Source organism: Gadus macrocephalus, chromosome 6, assembly GCF_031168955.1.
Source record: "Gadus macrocephalus chromosome 6, ASM3116895v1".
Lineage (NCBI taxonomy): Eukaryota > Metazoa > Chordata > Actinopteri > Gadiformes > Gadidae > Gadus > Gadus macrocephalus.
Genome location: NC_082387.1, coordinates 1,755,563 through 1,776,217, shown reverse-complemented (window position 1 = coordinate 1,776,217; position 20,655 = coordinate 1,755,563). Strand labels below are relative to the sequence as shown.

The following is a 20,655-nucleotide window of genomic DNA, read 5'->3' as shown; positions in this document are numbered from 1 at the left end:
TTCCCATGTCGCCTCTACAGTGAAAAAGCGCATATGCAACTTGATCTGCTCGGACCGGGACATTCCGGATGTGACGCAGCGGAATTATCCTCGAAAATATAGTCAGATTGTAGTTTCGAAAATGCTTTCGAAACTACAATCTACGACCCGCCGCCCACTCTCGCGGGAGTCTCGCGAAGTAACGAATTGCTTTACGGCACAGACCCCCAAACACGGAACCGGCTCGATATCAACACAAGTCACTAAGGGATTGTTATATTCATCATAGATCAGCCGACTAAAAAGAGACAGAGAAACCCAATGTCGGAGGAACAGAAGAAGAGAAAAGGGAGACTGACCGGCAGAGAGGCCAGACACGAGTAAACGTTGGGCAAGCTTTTCAGGAATAGCTTGAACTGAAAGAAAAAGAAGACTGCAAATCAGACGCCGACTCGGCCGTGTTGCTTTTGAAATTGAAAGTACCCTTGGGTGGCCTTTGTCTTCGTGGTATTCTTGATGTTGATAGTCTCTGTACAAATGTGTTTGCTCAACCATTTTGTTGTGAGCCCTGTAAAAATTGTTTTATCGACCGTTTTGTTGTGAGCCCTGTATGTTTCTAGCTTGCCTGGTTGCAACCATATAAACACCTTTGTTTCCATGGGTGTTTTGCTGTTCGTCTGTCTCGTCCCCCAGATACAGACTGAATCCCCGAATCCAGGTTCTTGTTTATTTCGATTATTATGTTGGCCAAACCTCTTACACTGATTGTTCTGTTCAACCTAAGATAAAACAATTATAATCTAGGATATAAATTCTCCCCGTCAACTATAAAAAAGGATGGATTTATGTTTATTGCAATACAAATACACCCTTTTAAAAATGTATAACCTTGCCTACACTTTATGAACATCTACTTCGGACATGGCTCCACGCATTCGCCGGCTTCTTTGAAAACAAATGCACATGGCTCGCGTAGAAGTGCATGGGGAAGGGTCGTCAACGAGTTGTTACGACAGTGTTGTGAAATATCGACTACGAAACTGTAGGGGGCACTGTGTAGAGAAATGTGCGTGCCAAAACCAAGAAAACAGCGAAGAAATTCCCGAAGTTGCATAGTGTAGCACGTTTTTGGAAACATTGGTTGAGTTACTAAAATCTTTAATTCAGTAATAAGATTATTTTTTGTCCAGCATTTTCTTATTTTTTGCAGTTCAATAACTTATTATCCACCCTCTGCACATGGCTTTAAAAGTATCCTTTTCTATTTGGGCTGATTGTCCTGAGTTCCGATAAATGGCTAAGAAATCAGACATTTCCTTCTCTTAATTTATTATTATTTTCAAAATCACATCAAAATGTAACATTGACGATCTCTATCGTAACTCTATATTTTGTTTTCGTCGTATGTAAAATGATATATTAAAAAAAAATGCCTTGTGGCACATGGAGGTTATTATTATCTGTGTTATACAGTTGGTTTGATATCTTGAGGTCAAAAGGTCAAGGAGCATAATAAGTTTACTTATTTATTTTATATTAATTGTAAAAAATTGCTAAAATGATATATTTGAAAAACAAGCCTTGTGGCACATGGGGGTTATTATTATCTGTGTTATACAGTTGGTTTGATATCTTGAGGTCAAAAGGTCAAGCAACATAATACGTTTATTTATTTATTTTACATTAATTGTAGAAAATTGCTAAAATGATATATTTGAAAAATAAGCCTTGTGGCAAATGGGGGTTAATACAGGGGTTGACACTAAGGTTTCAACAGCACTTGAAAAAAAGTACAGGTCAGGTTCAACTTGCCCGAATGTAATGTTCACTTGCCCAAATTATAATCAGAATCGTGAACGGGCCTCTTTTTGCCAGGCACCCGGCCTGGTTTTGGGGGGGCGCAGAGAAATCATCCTAGCTCAGACTGAAGCTGAATGTTAGCTTCCACACATGTTGTGTTTAAAAAATAAAAAATATCTTTGTTTACTTATTTATCGAGGGGTCACATCGTCCCATGAAGTGATTTCAGTCCACTAACCTATTAAAGCTATCGCCAGTGTAACAGGGTGTTATATCTTTTAAATTATAATTACACAATTGTTTTTCTTTCTATTACCTGAAGTTTAGCTTTCCATGCCGCCTTACGCTGTATTTGATTTTGTTCTTTGATTTGGCTCCACCTCCTTCTGTACTCCCGCCCACATTCCAGAGAACCCCATAAGTTTCCCGCGCCCCCTGCCCTCTTCCCTTTGTTCCGATACCCTTGTGAAGAGGTGTGTACATTTATTTTGTAATCAAATCTTTCACCATCTTATAGTTTATCATTATTTATATTAGCTATTTTGATTATACATTGTTTAATTGGAAGTCTGTGGTATATATCTATCCATAGTTATTAGATAGATTTCAGTGTTTTGGGGAACTTTGTGTTTTTTTGCGATGTCCTAGCATGCACCTGACCCTCGTATAGTCATGCTAGTTCCCCTTCCCCCCCGGTGTGTTTCGTAGAGGAGTTGGAGTAAGGGCACAAGTGCTAAGAGGAAGCTATTTGTTCATGTGTGTGTTCAGGTATGTCTTTTATTTCTTTGATTTCAATCATTTTTGTTATAATATTGTATGTGCAGCCTTTGTTCCGATTCCCTTGGGAAGAGAGGAGTTGGAGTAAGGGCACAAGTGCTAAGAGGAAGCTATTTGTTCATGTGTGTATTCAGATTCGGCAACGAATAAATGGACGTCGGAGCTCCCGAGTCCGGACAGATCGTGGGTCACGTCATTCATTAAAAAAAGAAACACAACGCAGATTCAGCCGGTCACACCAAGTTATATGTAGACCTGCCTGATTTTATGCAAATGTACATAACTAAATGTCAGAGGTAGTAGCAAAGATATGCCTTTTTTAACTTTCAAGTTTCTTGTAGCTCTAACTGAATAATCACAATCACGTTTCTAGCAGTGTTGTCAGTCACGATACTCGATTTTCTAACTTTGACACTATACCTGGAAAAATATCGATATTCTATACCATTTTCGATATCAGGGGAATTTTTTTTTTTAGAAAAGAACATACCCAAAGTAAATAGAGTATATCTCCACAACTGCAAGGGCGATAATGTCATCTTTGTGCCAAAAGAAAGATTGTTGTGCAAGTGAAATATTCAATGGGGATAATACTTGGTTAAGGTGAATAAAGTGGAAGATAACATTTCCACCTGAAATAATTATCAGTTGGTCGTTATCAGTTGGGAGCGCTGTCTTACTATGAGACATAAATAAAGGTAGATATCTTACAATTTTGACACTTGATACCTCTATTTAAAGTTCAGGGCAAATATAATCGAATGCACCAAGCCAAACACTCGCAAATAAATATATGGCCACTAGATTGCGCTGAAGAATATGTTTTCTGATTGTAGGCAATTTACCTATTTCCTAAGAAACCTTCTCTTATTCATTGATTGAAAACACCATGTTTAGTTGCAAAATTTGGCCCAGACACTGGATAATCTGTTTATGGTGGTTTTATTCGATCAGAATCAACTTTGTGGACAAAAATCACTTTTGGTTGTTAAAAGAAAAGGGGACGTTTCTTCTTAAGTTGTTATTTGCGAGTTTTAGTCACAGAATGATATGTTTTGGACTGTTGGAATAAGAGGATAATTTTTCATGTAATATATACCGTATTTTCCGCACTATAAGGCGCACCGGAGTATAAACCGCAGCAGATAAATTTAATTATGTGTACATATATAAGCCGCACTGGACTATAAACCGCAGGTTTTTTAATGTTTAATTACCATTAGGGCTGTCCCGAATGCCATTTTTCAGGCTTCAATGATTGTTGGAGCGAATATTCGAATACTCGTTCCAGAAAAAAACACCATCGTTCGATCAGTACAATTGCTGACGGAAAAGAGAGGATGAGCGGCGGTATGCGCCGCCTTATATACACGGTACCGTGGGAAATGTGGGCGGTGCCCACGTTGATTGGTGCATAGTTGAAATTTTCAGTGCGTGCGAGCACGCGCACGGGACAAGCCCATAAGGCGAAGCCTAGACGGCGTAGCCTACATGAAATGGAACACACATATCATCAAAATAGCTGTAACAGGCACGGACATATTGATTACCTGAATGATTATGGGAGACCTACGTAATTTTCATAATATTGTTAACAGTCTCATATTAACATTTCAGCTGCATTGGTATTTCATTTTTCATTTGCTTGTTTAGCTATGCATGACAGTTAACAATGTTGGTCCATTACAATTCATTATTTGGTTTTTATTTGAACTGCCTGTATGTTCTCTTGATTATAGTATCACAGTGTGTACCTTGGTTATCAGCTATCATAGAATGGTGTCCAAATGGCTGCATGTGTAAGAAATAGTATTTGACCCAAAAGTGTTACAATAAAAAAAGCTTTCATTACAAAAATCCCCCCCAACCCCAATTTTAACAAAACACTAGTCAGTTTGGCTGGGGTAGAAGAGTGGAAGGGGAAACAAAGAAAGGTAAAGAATCTGTCAGAGTAAATTTTAACTCTATCCTGGTGTTTATTTTGTCCCTATCTCGTCAGTGTTAACACCGCATCGAGTGTTAACAAAGTAACTCTGACATAGTGTTAAAAATGAATCTGTTCAGAGTTACAAAAGATCAACAGCAAGTGTTGGTTTAAGTCATTACACTAGTGTGAAGAGTTAAACTTGAAATCACATTTAGTGTTAATTTAACTCTAAATAGTGTCATGCTTTCCACCAAAAGCTTGCAATGGTCCAAAAATAATGAATGCAATTAATTATGTTTAATGAAAATAATTGTTAGTTAGCTCTAAAAAGACACAACATACAAGTTTAGCTGTCAACCATCATATTTATTGGAAAATGAAGGTTCCAAAATAGCACAGAATTAAAAAGGTGACAGTGAGGGATCAAATACATGTTTTCTTCAGAATTGTAAGCATATTGCTTATCAAAGGCTTCATAGTAAAACAAACTCTTAACGCTTACAATAACATGTGGAATGGAACTAGGTCAGCATCACATACACTGTGCAACTCAGAGGGACCCTCATTCCCTTTCTCCCTTCATTTAGGTCACTAGAACTGGACAGAACCTTATTTACATGAACCTGAACTAAATGTTTTTTAAAGCCAGAGTAAGTTCCAAACACTGGTGAACATCCGCTCTCTGCACAATTCAAGCACAAGTATTTTCCAGGATAAAGGCTGTGATGAAATTTCAAATGCCGACAAATGAAATATGAATTTGGATGTGATGTTTTACAAACATAACAAGTAAAGATAATTGTACAGCAGGTTACTTCTTCAAATTAAGAAACCTAGCCCTAAGCTCCCTCACGCTTTTCTCTGATCATACCAACATCGATGTTGTGCACAGCTGTTTGTACGAATGTGTAGAAACCATCAAGTGCCTCACTATATGACGTTCCAAAAACAAAGTGTGTCTTAAACAGCCCGTCAAATGCAGCGACTTATGTTTGTGCTCTGCATGGAATTGCCTTGCCATCCAAAATGACGTAGAACTTCTGGATCTTGTTTTTCTGTTGGCCTACGCAGAGCAGGAAGGGCTGAGTAGGTTTGAGACTGGACAAGAAGATAGGAATACTTGCACCACCCTGTTAAATACAAATAAAACAAAATAATAAAAAGTGTTAGCTGCTTTAAAATGAATCTATGCATACAATACACCCTATGCATTAAGATATGTTTACCTCAACTTTATTACTTAATATTTAACTCATATTACTTTTATGATACTTCTCTCCCTTCAAATCAATAAATTCTGCAAGGCCCATGTAAGATTACTGGAAAATCCCTTATATTTCCTTTTATGAAGACTTATTGAGTTCAAGAGGAAGCACACATGTGGCAAATACAGTACACTGAAATACCACGCACCAGGAGAAGGTTGAGTTTCAGACAGATTGTTACTTGTAAATAACTAATTGCTATTTTGTAAGGCCTGCATCTCTTGAGTGCAGAGAGGTGGTGAGAGGGTAGCATCTCTGATAAGCATATTTTCTCATAAGAACTGTTAACATCAAGAAGATACCTACAGATACCTCACCTCTGCTTGGAGGGCACTGATGTTCGCAGACTTTTTGTTTCCCTTTGATGTTGGAGGAATTAGATGCAGCAGCAAGCACAGTGAGGCAATGTCACGGCCCCATCCTAAACAGTTTAACATTGCAAATTTTAGTAGTGTTACAAGTGTAGAGCCAAATATAAAGACTGACATAAATCTTCAATTAATTAAACTTACCACCATCATTGCCTTCTGCAGAACTCAGGAGCCCTTCGACATGATAAGTTGATACTAGCCGTTTGGCATCCCCAGTGATGTGTGGTCTGAAAAATGTTGGCCATTTCGATAGGAACTTCCCAGAAGTCCCTTCGCCAAAAAGCATATGTAGCGCCCCCATGCCATGGCTATGGACATGATCTTCTAATTAACCAAACAGTTACCTGGGACTCTCCCAAGTTCATATTAAACTGACCACACCCTTTATCAGACCTGCAAACTCCTCAGAGGAAAAAAGGTGACAGTGTCACTGGGGGATTTTTTTTTTGTTGTAATATACAAATGACACTAGTCTGAGCGTGACTTAACAAAACTCAGCATACTTTATCAAAAATCAATGTCAAAACATCCTAGTCTTATAAAAAATATTTTATTTACAACTGTCAATCTTTTTTTTTGTCTCTTATTATTGGAGAGACAAAAAATTATTATTATTATTATTCTGTGAAGTTGATGAATTTTCACTTTTAGGTTTTCTACCCAGTTACCAAAAAAAGAAACATTTGGAATAGTATGCGCTGTGGCAAGCACATGGTTTGCATGTGTTACTTCGAAGGCAAAAAAAATCTATAATACAAGAAAACACAAAAACCTACATTCAACTAGTGGGGTATGGCCCCTGACTCTCTGAGGAGGTAGGTACCTCCAGTTACCCCCTCCATGCCAGGGCACCCTGAATTTATGTTTAGTAACAGCTCCTCCACCGGGATCAAGACAATTTGAGGGCCAGATCCAGTCTGCAGACTGTCTGCCTTTTCACGATTGGCTTAAAAAAATGGCTTATTTACATTTATACCAATACGATGGTGGGAAAAGCTTACCAGTTTGTATTTTTTTATACTTCATTTTTATACTTGATCCGCTGACCGCTTGGAAGCCATCGGAGTACATCTTTTTTTAGAAGAAAGGGGTTATGTGGTAGGATCTTTAAGAATGCTTAACTGGGATATTTATATATTCATGTCTCAAATATTAAGGATCATGCTTTTGACCCAGGCTGTTGTTCCCGTGTGCCTCAAGACTACCACCATCGTCCCCGTGCCCAAGCAATCTAACCCAGCGTGTCTGAATGACTATCGACCGGTAGCATTGACCCCCACCATCAGGGGCGGCGCCAAACGGTTGCTTGCCGTTGCTATAGCAACTCCAAGCAATTACTCAGAAACCCCAGAGCAACCCCTGATTTTTTGTCAAACTCAAACAACATATTTGAAATAATGCCATTTTCCATAAAATGGTATTAAATAAGTTCAACTAAACCTACTAGTTGGTGTTTAAATACAGGATTGATCGTCATCCAGTCTACTCCCGCGAGATCTCCTAACAGTTATTTTTTCATTTTGTGTTGTGAATCACACGATGTGTCTTGATATATTAATTTGTTTTAATACGGTACCTCCTTTTAGTTAAAATAATATAATTAGCATAGGCTTATATATTTATACATGACACATTTTGGATGTGGGCAATGTCTGAAGAAACGGAAGAAAATATTGTAGCCTACACAGTTTTGAATTAGCAATACAATGTTAGCACATGCTTGCTAGCAATGTTGGTGTGTTAAACCGTATGGATTAAAGTGGAATATTGCAAGACGTCCTGTGATCAAGACATCGATTTAAGGTAGGCCGTTTGGTTATTAAGTTTGCCCGTCGCAGCATATTACTTGGGGCCCATGTGATTTTGTTTTGAAGTAGAACTAGATTCTAGGTTTGGCTCATGCCAAAGGATGGGTTTATCGTAGCCTGGTATGATCCGCCCTTAATAGAAGTATTATGAAGTATAATAGTATCAACAATAATAGCAACTATTGTATTAATGTTCCACATAGGCCTACATTTGAGACGTATCGCGCAACTAATGTGAATGCTTTGGAATGTACCGTGGCGACGGTGGGTCTGAGATGTGCAATTCACCACTATTGACAGGACAGCTAACCTTGTAGTTGGGGGACTGCTGACGGGCTGTTGATTGAGAGCACTATGTTGTTTGTTATACGTCGTGTGGCCGCAGTGCCACTGGACTAGCAGTGAATGTGTACATGCCGCTGGGCTATTTTCATGTTGGCCTTCTTAAAGATCTTCCTCTATATTGTTCTATGTCTTTACGTCTTTATGTCTGTGCGTGTGTGAGGGAGAGGGAGAAAGATAGCGCACTGTCAAATGATACGATCACACTCAATCACAGTGGTGCGATTAGTCTGTGTTGTTACTGTACTGTAAACTTGCCTCGTACGGGACCGCAACCACCCCAACCCGTGCCGAAAATGTCTTCCCGGCCGTGCCTCTGCCAAATTCAGGTGTTTTGATCAAGGTTTTTTTTTTTGACCAGCAACCTCTTGAATTCATACAGCAACTGTTAAGCAACTGCAACAAATTATTTCTGGCGCCGCCACTGCCCACCATCACCAAGTGTCTTGAGAAGCTAATCTTAGCTCACCTCAAGCCCAGCCTTCCTCCTGCATTAGACCCCCACCAGTATGCATACCGTGCCAACAGATCGACTGAGGATGCCATATCCACAGCCCTTCACTCTGCCCTCACCCACCTGGACAATAGCAATTCCTATGCTAGGTTGCTATTCATCGACTTCAGCTCAGCTTTCAACACAATCATACCATCTGATCTGATCATGAAACTACACAAGCTTGGCATCAGCATATCCACCTGCAACTGGATATTGGACTTTCTGATCAACAGACCACAGACGGTGAGGTTAAACAACCTCTCTTCCACTACATTTCCTCTACACACTGGTGTACCACAAGGGTGCGTGCTCAGCCCCTTACTGTACACCCTCTTCACCCATGACTGCTCCCCCATTCACAACTCCAACTCCATCCTCAAATTTGCAGACGACACAACAGTGCTCGGCCTGATCAGGAATAATGATGAATCAGCCAACAGGGAGGAAGTCCAGAGGCCTGTTTCAGGTAGCTGGTTTTGAGGCAACCCCGAGTTTGTTCGCTCCGAGTTAGTGGAAACTCTGGGTTTTCCGTTTCAGGTAGCAGGTTCAGCGCAACCGAGAGTTAGTTGCTGCGGCAACATACGCCGTGGACCTAACCTGCTCGGGAGGTGGTTAGACCTACTCTGAGTTTGTTGTCTATAAGGCTGAAGGCAGCTCTCCGACAGAAGGAAGTGTTAGAAATGGCATGTCCTTTTCTACGAGAGCCTGTGGATGTAGAGGCTGCGATCCTCAGAAGGAATCTCCGTGAGGAACGATTATTAAGACCCCGGTTGGATATACTTTCTTTTCCTGATAATTTTCTTCCCGACCGCTATCGTTTTTCAGCGCAATCTATCATTTATTTAGACCACCTTCTCAGTCCCCATGTTAACTGTCAAACGCACTGGGGGCATGCTTTAAGTTTAAGTTGGGTTTTTTTACGCAATTAACGCATGTGCAGAATGATCCGCCCCGTGCATCCCACCCGCTCTGTAGGCTACTACAGTCACTTTAACGTTGTGGCTTTCCCATGATCAGAGTAGCTGACTAACCACGGACCTATAACTGCTGTAAGTCAAGAAACTAATTTTAAGAATGCAAGGCAGAAAGGACCCTGGTACTGCTTTTAACCAGATGCTGTTCTTCTCTACATGCACATGCTCAGCATAATCGTCTGCATTGTTCACTGAAGTAAAACCCTTTGAGTAAACTGTTCAACAAAATAACTTGTCCCACCACAGCCCGTGTTCTAATAAAGACAATCTACTTTTTATGAGGATTTCTTTGTTTCCTGAAAGCACAAAAAAAGTCATTCATATCGGGTATGTTTTTAGAGCAGGGAACAGTATCCCAGTTTGCACCTCACTCACCTTTAACTTATGTTCCAAAATGTGGATCTCCAAAGCATCCTTTTGCATATTTTGAATTGTTACAATTGCATGGAGGTTGGTGAGGGCATCTGGTTCAAGTAGGGCGATGACGCCATCAGTAACTGGAAGAAGATGATTAGACAGTGAAATTATTAGGCTACTTGAGCGCAGAATATTGCCCCATCTAATTTGCAACATGCTGGGTTGCGTGTACATATTTAATTATTTTGAATAACCAACCTCTTATAAAGGCACTTCTATCCTGGGGGGTGGGGGGGGATCAGAGGAGCTCCCCCCAGGGATGCCCTCAGCCACAGGACGCATACTCTGTTGTCTGAGGGCCATCTCCTCAGCCTCTGTGAGGGCTGCAGAGGTGGACCCCCTCCACTCTTCCGGGCCTCTGCTTTTTTTCGATTTGCTAACATGGAGGAAAATGTTACCCTAATATTCAGTAAGCGCTATTTTGAAGACAATATATATATATATATATATATATATATAATGCATTTTGCCTAGGTGTAGCCTTCTAATATATCTAAATCCTATTAAATATTGGCATTGTTGGGGGTGGCTGGGAAATGTACTACTTACATTTACTGCTTAAATAAAGGCCCATCACATGTTGAATATAGCTGTTAAATTAGGTACAGCAGGCAAAACAGCACAATTGATTTGATTTCAATTCAACATTAGTTTACCTGTTTGAACTATATTTTTGTACTTCATCTTCATTTGCTGCCAAGTCCTCTTGGGGCAACTCGGGGTTGCGTAAATTGACACACACACATACACACAATTTACATATTGAATAAGTGGAAGATATTAAACTTTCCTCTTATTTTATTTTATTTTACTAATTTATTTTACTCACGCATTGACTTGTTCAGCTATTTCAGGCCAAGCTCTCTCTGGGTAACTGCTCGGCCTACGCGTTCATTAGAATTTCCAATTCCGTGGGAGAAAGTAAGTGGATCTACGCTTTTGGTCCATGTTTGATCATATTATCAGAGATCCATTGATGATGGCTCTTAATAGTCAACAGGCACGCCCTCAACCCAGAGTGAACATACTCAGAGTTGATTAACCCAACGCTGATCACCTGAGCCCTGTTTCAGGTAGCTGGTTTTGAGGCAACCCCGAGTTTGTTCGCTCTGAGTTAGTGGAAACTCTGGGTTTTCCGTTTCAGGTAGCAGGTTCAGCGCAACCGAGAGTTAGTTGCTGCGGCAACATACGCCGTGGGTCTAACCTGCTCGGGAGGTGGTTAGACCTACTCTGAGTTTGTTGTCTATAAGGCTGAAGGCAGCTCTCCGACAGAAGGAAGTGTTAGAAATGGCATGTCCTTTTCTACGAGAGCCTGTGGACGTAGAGGCTGCGATCCTCAGAAGGAATCTCCGTGAGGAACGATTATTAAGACCCCGGTTGGATATAATTTATTTTCCTGATAATTTTCTTCCCGAGCGCTATCGTTTTTCAGCGCAATCGATCATTTATTTAAACCACCTTCTCAGCCCCCATGTTAACTGTCAAACGCACCGGGGGCATGCTTTAAGTTTAAGTTTTGTTTTTTTAACGCAATTAACGCATGTGCAGAATGATCCGCCCCGTGCATCCCACCCGCTCTGTACAGTCACTTCAACGTTGTGGCTTTCCCATGATCAGAGTAGCTGACTAACCACGGACCTATAACTGCTGCAAGTCAAGAAACTCATTTTAAGAATGCAAGGCAGAAAAGACCCTGGTACTGCTTTTAACCAGATGCTGTTCTTCTCTACATGCACATGCTCAGCATAATCGTCTGCATTGTTCACTGAAATAAAACCCTTTGAGTAAACTGTTCAACAAAATAACTTGTCCCACCACAGCCCGTGTTCTAATAAAGACAATCTACTTATTATGAGGATTCCTTTATTTCCTGAAAGCACAAAAAAAATTAAGTAATTTATATTGGGTATGTTTTAAGAGCAGGGAACAGTATCCCAGTTTGCACCTCCCCCACCTTTAACTTATGTTCCAAAATTTGGATCTCCAAAGCATCCTTTTGCATCTTTTGAATTGTTACAATTGCATGGAAGTTGGTGAGGGCATCTGGTTCAAGTAGGGCGATGACGCCATCAGATGATTAGACTAAGATTCAATTAGATTTATTGAATAAGTGGAAGATATTAAACTTTCCTCTTTTATTTTACTAATTTATTTTACTGACGCATTGACTTGTTCAGCTATTTACTGCCAAGCTCTCTCTCGCGCTCTCGCTGCCGCGGCGGAATTGCTTTTTTTTGTTAAAATGGGTAACTGTTCGGCATACGCGTTCATTAGAATTTCCAATTCCGTGGGGGAAAAGTAAGTGGATCTACGCTTTTGTTCCATGTTTGATCATGTTATCAGAGATCCATTGATGATGGCTCTTTATAGTCAACAGAGGGGTGTTCCACGAACGGAGGTTTAACAAACACTGAGTTAACGCTGAACTCTAGGTTGATTGACCCTGTGCCGACCAACCCAGAGTTTTCGGTTCCACAGCAGCGGTTATGCATTAGTTCAATCAACTCGGGGTTGGTTAACACAGGGTTGTGCGCGTCCACGCCAAACTTAAAAAGACGTGATGTATGGATCATGGAAACCCTGATCGATATGGCGAAACGGGCCGCTTATTTCAATGAAATGGAACTCCAGGTTCTCCTGGAGAGCTATGACGAGGAGAAGGACATTATCACAAGAAAAGGGAACGCTAAAACCTCTGGAACCCGGAGAACCAAAGCCTGGCAGCGGATCGCTGACCGCGTAAATGCGTTAGTTACACGTCAAAAGCATGATCCTTAATATTTGAGCCATGAATATATAAATATCCCAGTTAAGCATTCTTAAAGATCCTACCACATAACCCCTTTCTTCTAAAACAATATGTACTCCGATTGCTTCCAAGCGGTCAGAGGATCAAGTATAAAAAACATACAAACTGGTAAGCTTTTCCCACCATCGTATTGGTATAAATTTAAATGAGCCATTTTTTTAAGCCAATCGTGAAAAGGCCGACAGTCTTTTGTCTTGACCCCGGTGGAGGAGCTGTTAATAAACATAAATTCAGGGCGCCCTGGCATGGAGGGGGTAGCCTACCTGGAGGTATACCACCTCAGAGAGTCATGGGCCATACCCCACACTGGTTGAATGTAGGTTTTTGTGTTTTCTTGTATTTTAGATTTTTTTTGCCTTCGAAGTAACACATGCAAACCGTGTGCTTGCCACAGCGCATACTATTCCAAATGTTTCTTTTTTTTGGTAACTGGGTAGAAAACCTAAAAGTGACAATTCATCAACTTCACAGATCAAGATGGATCAGTGCTTGTAATGAAGCCGCCGGCTACGATCCGTTAGGACTATTTCATACTTTATGTTGTAAATGCCTCTCGGCATAGTACTCAGACAATATTGCTCTTTGTATGATAGGAGGCCGATACAAATCTTGGATGGGTCATCTGAAACGACTGTGATGTGCTCAGCATCTCCAGCATTAGGCCTATAGCCTCAAAACTACCATTTGAAAAAAACGGAGGGCTACGCAAATAGTCTGGAGTGAACTGAGGCCAGGTCCTCGATTGGTAGTGTTGGCTATGCAAGGCTATTTAAATATATCAAAGATTTGCGCGAGAATCTATATCTCTCCACTCCAGCAAAAAGTCATCCAATATGCCAAGATGTCGAGCCGTGGTCTTATCAATCGCTCCCGGTGGATTGCACGTATAATTTGCGCTCTGATATCAGCAGTTCTCTCATCAAAAGGGCATGCCATTGTGAACACATGAAATCTGCGGTGAACGCCGGTTGAAATACCCAAAACCGGGTTATGTTTCAAACTTAACCTGCGCAAAACCTGGTCCGACCAGGTTTGATTCAGAGCATATGTTGCTATAGCAACTAACATACCGTGATCCTTTTGGAACGGAAAACCTAGGGTTACAGCAAACCCTGGGTTAACTTACCCGGTTATGTGATAAAACCGGCTTTGTGGAACACCCCACAGGCACGCCCTCAACCCAGAGTGAACATACTCAGAGTTGATTAACCCAATGCTGATCACCTGTGGGGTGTTCCACAAAGCCGGTTTTATCACATAACCGGGTAAGTTAAAGGTCCCATGACATGAAAATCTCAATTTATGAGGTTTTCTAACATAAATATGAGTTCCCCTAGCCTGCCTATGGTCCCCCAGTGGCTAAAACTTGCGTTTGGTGTAAAACGAGCACTAGCTGTTCTGCTCGCCTTTGAAAAAATGGAGGCTCAAGCGCGCTGATTTGGAAATCTGTGCTCATGACGTCATGAGGAATCTCAGCTCCTCCCCTTACTCTGCCTGGCCCGCCCAGAGACGTTGGCCCGCCAATGAGACTCGACCGTGCGAGCGCCACATGTGTGTGTGTGAATACACACACTGTAACCAAGTGTTTCTTGTCGGTTCTTTGACGTGTCTTGTATTTCCACAACGAGACTGTCGTGGGGGTTATCTAAGCCATGGTTGAGAAGGAATTGGGGGAAAGGAACTTTGGTTTGACTCGCTGAAGTACATGAACTGCGACATGCCGCCGGTTGCCGCGAGGCACCATCGCCCGGCAGCGGGCAGCCGGCCGCAGGCAGCGCGCGGTTCAGTCGACTTCAGGTTGATGTGAAAGTGGAAGAACCAGAGACGTCGCTGAACCCGACAAAGTCGTTTGTGATTCATAATATCGTCTGGAGGCGCACACAATATGTTATATGATATAGATATCTATGTATTATATGATATTATTTAGATATAGAGCTCCAGGACTGTAACGCAAGTGTTGTACACTTCCTTGTTATTTGGATAACCGTTCTGCTGTTGGTGTGATGGCTCATAACACGTCGGACTCTCGTCTCTGGTATTTCTACAACGAGACTCGTATTGGGGGTTATCTCAGCCAAGGTTGAGAATGAATTGGGGGGAAGGAACTTTGGCTTTGACTCCCTCAAGAACATGAACCACGACAAGGAGGAGAAAGGGATCTTTGCCGGGCAGCGCTTATGCACCTCCGCCGCCGGCGGTGGTCCCTCAGCGGGGCTCAAGCGGGAGACATTCGCCGCCAACAATCCCTTTCTCCTCCATGTCGTGGTTCATGTTCTTGAGGGAGTCAAAGCCAAAGTTCCTTCCCCCCAATTCATTCTCAACCATGGCTCAGATAACCCCCACGACAGTCTCGTTGTGGAAATACAAGACACGTCAAAGAACCGACAAGAAACACTTGCGTTACAGTGTGTGTATTCACATTGATGTGGACGTTGAAGAACCAGGAACGTTGGAGAACCCAACGCGGTCGTTTGAGATTCATAATATCGGCTCACACAGCTTTTGGCCGTGATAATATATATTATATGATATAGATATGTGTAGGCTATATGATAATATTTAGATATGGAGCTCCAGGACTCCTGTGTGTTCTAGAATATTTACAGAACACGGCTAAAGGCTGTGTGCGGCTCGCCATTGTGATACATCCACTGTAAACAGAGCGCATGGTGGCTGCAAGCTGCTCAGGGCCACACCCCCACCCTCCTCCTTGACACGCCCACCGAAACAGCGCATTTGGGGGAAGCTCAATGTGCGACTGGCTCAGAGTGGCTGTAACTCTGCACCACGGCTGAATTTAGGGAACGTCTTTGAATACTGTGTTAGTTGCCCACTAATACCTATATTAAAGAATACATAAAATAGCATGTCATGGGACCTTTAACCCAGGGTTTGCTGTAACCCTAGGTTTTCCGTTCCAAAAGGATCACGGTATGTTAGTTGCTATAGCAACATATGCTCTGAATCAAACCTGGTCGGACCAGGTTTTGCGCAGGTTAAGTTTGAAACATAACCCGGTTTTGGGTATTTCCACCGGCGTTCACCGCAGATTTCATGTGTTCACAATGGCATGCCCTTTTGATGAAAGAACTGCTGATATCAGAGCGCAAATTATACGTGCAATCCACCGGGAGCGATTGATAAGACCACGGCTCGACATCTTGGCATATTGGATGACTTTTTGCTGGAGTGGAGAGATATAGATTCTCGCGCAAATCTTTAATATATTTAAATAGCCTTACATAGCCAACACTACCAATCGAGGACCTGGCCTCAGTTCACTCCAGACTATTTGCGTAGCCCTCCGTTTTTTTCAAATGGTAGTTTTATCTATAGGCTATAATGGCTATAATGCTGGAGATGCTGAGCACATCACAGTCGTTTCAGATGACCCATCCAAGATTTGTATCGGCCTCCTATCATACAAAGAGCAATATTGTCTGAGTACTATGCCGAGAGGCATTTACAACATAAAGTATAAAATAGTCCCAACGGACTTGCATCCACTGGAGAATGTTCGATCGTAGCCGGCGGCTTCATTACAAGCACTGATCCATCTTGATCTGTGAAGTCGATGAATTGTCACTTTTAGGTTTTCTACCCAGTTACCAAAAAAAGAAACATTTGGAATAGTATGCGCTGTGGCAAGCACACGGTTTGCATGTGTTACTTCGAAGGCAAAAAAAATCTAAAATGCAAGAAAACACAAAAACCTACATTCAACCAGTGTGGGGTATGGCCCATGACTCTCTGAGGTGGTAGGTACCTCCAGGTACCCCCTCCATGCCAGGGCGCCCTGAATTTATGTTTATTAACAGCTCCTCCACCGGGGTCAAGACAATTTGAGGGCCAGATCCAGTCTGCCGACTGTCGGCCTTTTCACGATTGGCTTAAAAAAATGGCTTATTTAAATTTATACCAATACGATGGTGGGAAAAGCTTACCAGTTTGTATGTTTTTTATACTTCATTTTTATACTTGATCCTCTGACCACTTGGAAGCAATCGGAGTAGGCTACATATTGTTTTAGAAGAAAGGGGTTATGTGGTAGGATCTTTAAGAATGCTTAACTGGGATATTTATATATTCATGGCTCAAATATTAAGGATCATGCTTTTGACGTGTAACTAACGCATTTACGCGGTCAGCGATCCGCTGCCAGGCTTTGGTTCTCCGGGTTCCAGAGGTTTTAGCGTTCCCCTTTCTTGTGATAATGTCCTTCTCCTCGTCATAGCTCTCCAGGAGAACCTGGAGTTCCATTTCATTGAAATAAGCGGCCCGTTTCGCCATATCGATCAGGGTTTCCATGATCCATACATCACGTCTTTTTAAGTTTGGCGTGGACGCGCACAACCCTGTGTTAACCAACCCCGAGTTGATTGAACTAATGCATAACCGCTGCTGTGGAACCGAAAACTCTGGGTTGGTCGGCACAGGGTCAATCAACCTAGAGTTCAGCGTTAACTCAGTGTTTGTTAAACCTCAGTTTGTGGAACACCCCTCTGTTCTGAAACCGAAAACCCAGAGTTGCTTTTCAACCCTGAACTCTGAGTCAACCAACTCAGAGCGCAGGATTAAACTCAGAGTATGTTAAACCAGCTACCTGAAACAGGCCTCAGCACTTGGCAGCTTGGTGCGCTAGTAACAATCTTGTGCTCAACACCACCAAAACCAAAGAACTCATTGTTGACTTCCGGAAATCAAAGGCAAGCATACACACACCCATTCACATCAACGGGGCTGAAGTGGAACGGGTCACCAACTTCAAGTTTCTGGGTGTCCATATTTCACAAGACCTCTCCTGGTCACTCAACACCTCCACTCTGATCAAGAAAGCTCAACAACGCCTCTTCTTCCTCAGAAAACTGAAAAAAGCTGGACTCTCCTCTCAGATCCTCCGGAACTTCTACCGCTGCACCGTTGAGAGCATCCTCACCAACTGCTTCACGGTGTGGTATGGTAACTGCACTATGGCTGATAGGAAAGCCCTACAGCGAGTCGTTAAAACTGCTCAGAAAATAATTGGCACATCACTCCCTGCCCTCACTGATCTTCGGTGTCTGCAACATGCAAACAAAATCATCAAGGACCACACTCACCCCAGTCATGCCCTGTTCTCTCTCCTCCCGTCCGGGAGACGTTACAGGAGCCTCAGGAGTCGCACCAGCAGGCTCAGAAACAGCTTTTTCCACAACACTACAACACTGGTCAACACAAAGACCCTACACTAGCCCACCCCCCCCCCCCCCCCCTCTTCTTGAACATGGACTATGGTCAATCTGACTACCTCAAACCACCTATGCACTTTACCTATGTGTAACAGGGTGTGTTATATCCTTTAAATTATAATTACACAATTGCCTTTGTTTTTCTGTATTACCTGAAGTTTAGCTTTCCATGCCGCCTTAAGCTCTATTTTATTTATTTTTTTGATTTGGCTCCACCTCCTTCTATACTCCCGCCCACATTCCAGAGAACCCGATAAGTTTCCCGCGCCCCCTGCCCTCTTCCCTTTGTTGCGATACCCTTGGGAAGACGTGTGTACATTTATATTGTAATCAAATCTTTGACCATCATATAATTTATCATTATTTATATTAGTTATTTTGATTATATATTGTTTAATTGGAAGTCTGGGGTTTATAATCTATCCATAGTTATTAGATAGATTTCTGTGTTATGGGGAACTTTGTGTTTTGTTGCGATGTACTAGCATATAACTGACCCTCGTGTAGTCATGCTAGTTCCCCTTCCCCCCCTGTGTGTTTCGTAGAGTTGGAGTAAGGGCACAAGGGTCTTTTATTCCTTTTATTTCAATCATTTCTGTTGTAATATTGTATGTAGTTGGGCCTTTGTTGCAATACCCTTGGGAAGAGAGTTGGAGTAAGGGCACAAGGGCTAAGGAAGCTATTTGTATATGTGTGTATTCAGATCGAATAAATGGACGTCGGAGTGCCCGAGTCCAGACACATCGTGGGTCACGTCATTCATTGCTAGAAAGAAAGACAACGCAGAACGAACCGGTCACATATGCACTTTACTTATGCACTTCATATTCATACTGCATTCGATGGACCCTTCAGAACTATATGCACTTTAAAATTAATGTGGATCAACTGTATTAACCATTTATGTATTACTTGCACTTTATATTCATAGTGCATTCTATGGACCCTCAGAGCTATATGCACTTTAAAAACGGACTGGATATTTTTAACTTTGTTGACCAGCTGCTATCTGCTATCTGTGTTTTATGTATTATTATTATTCTTATAGCGCTGCTTTAACAAAAACGTTTTATTGATTGCACTACTGGTTAGATGCTAAACTGCATTTCGTTGTACTGGTTGTCCTTACTTGTGCAATGACAATAAAGTTGAATCTAATCTAATCTTTTGACATGTAACTAACGCATTTACGCGGTCAGCGATCCGCTGCCAGGCTTTGGTTCTCCGGGTTGCAGAGGCTTTAGCGTTCCCTTTTCTTGTGATAATGTCCTTCTCCTCGTCATAGCTCTCCAGGAGAACCTGAAGTTCCATTTCATTGAAATAAGCGGCCCGTTTCACCATTTCGATCAGGGTTTCCATGATCCATACATCACGTCTTTTTAGGTTTGGCGGTGACGCGCACGACCCTGTGTTAACCAACCCCGAGTTGATTGAACTAATGCATAACCGCTGCTGTGGAACCGAAAACTCTGGGTTAGTCGGCACAGGGTAAATCAAACTAGAGTTCAGCGTTAACTCAGTGTTTGTTAAACCTCCGTTTGTGGAACACCCCTAGTCTGGACGAGTGTTTCGCAACAAGCTCTCTTGCGTTGTCTGGCCGCATGCATGCGCATGCGCGGTAGCCAGGCGACCGTCTCATCCAATGGCGAGCTCAGTTGGAGCTGTGTGCTTCAAGACTCCGATTGGCCCAGAGAAATTTCAATTATAAGAAAGATTCTGAAGCAAGTGCTGAGATTCCGATTGGCCCAGAGAAATGTCAATTATAAGAATGATCCAATAATTTTTCGCAATTCTGGACCCCCCCATAAACAAAACTCTCCGGTTCTACACGATTCACGTGAATGACCAAATTGACCAAGAAAACGGCGATTGTCGCCGAAAAGCGACAAGTTTGCAACTTTGCTTTATGTGGTAATCTACACGATTTTATGTTAGTTATATTGTAGTGTCTCGTAGAGTATTTTATAACTAAACCCCTAATGAACAGGAATCACTGGCATGGTAATTACAATAAAAACACACATCATTTAGTATGAAAGAAAGGTTTCATTGTATTAACACGTTAAACATCAACATGAATCATCATTCTGTGCATCGACCCACAGGTAAACCAATTCACACAAGGAATCAAATGCATTTTGGAAAGATAATGTACAAAGCAATATTTAAGTCCTATGCCGGCACGAACTATTTATCCCCACGTTGCAGGCCTGTGTCGTCGCTTGGGTACGTGGAGGCCAAAAACAGAACGGCCGCTTCACTCACAGGAGCAAACAAACAAACAATCAAATGTACCTTTCACCTCACTTGGAGGCGTGTGTGTGTGCGTGTGGAAGCGAGCGGAAAGTCGCGGTCCTCGTGTCGACTGGTCCACGCTGGCGTTTTATCCAAAACGACCGGCAAGATCCTTATTTGGGCACGTATCTCACTTAGCCGCACTCAGCCTTCTGGTCCACGTC

The 20,655-nt window shown here is 42.1% G+C and overlaps 2 long non-coding RNA genes across 2 annotated transcripts in view; one reads left to right on the top strand and one right to left on the bottom strand.

Annotated features, from left to right (window-relative positions):
- LOC132459200 (uncharacterized) overlaps nucleotides 1–20,655 on the top strand; it is a 132,241-nt gene that overhangs the window by 11,626 nt on the left and 99,960 nt on the right. The window lies entirely within an intron of this gene.
- LOC132459180 (uncharacterized) lies at nucleotides 9,596–11,601 on the bottom strand. Its single transcript, XR_009526126.1, has 3 exons — nucleotides 10,813–11,601; nucleotides 10,355–10,532; nucleotides 9,596–10,236 (listed from the first exon to the last, which is right to left on the bottom strand). It is a non-coding gene; the product is annotated as an uncharacterized LOC132459180 (long non-coding RNA).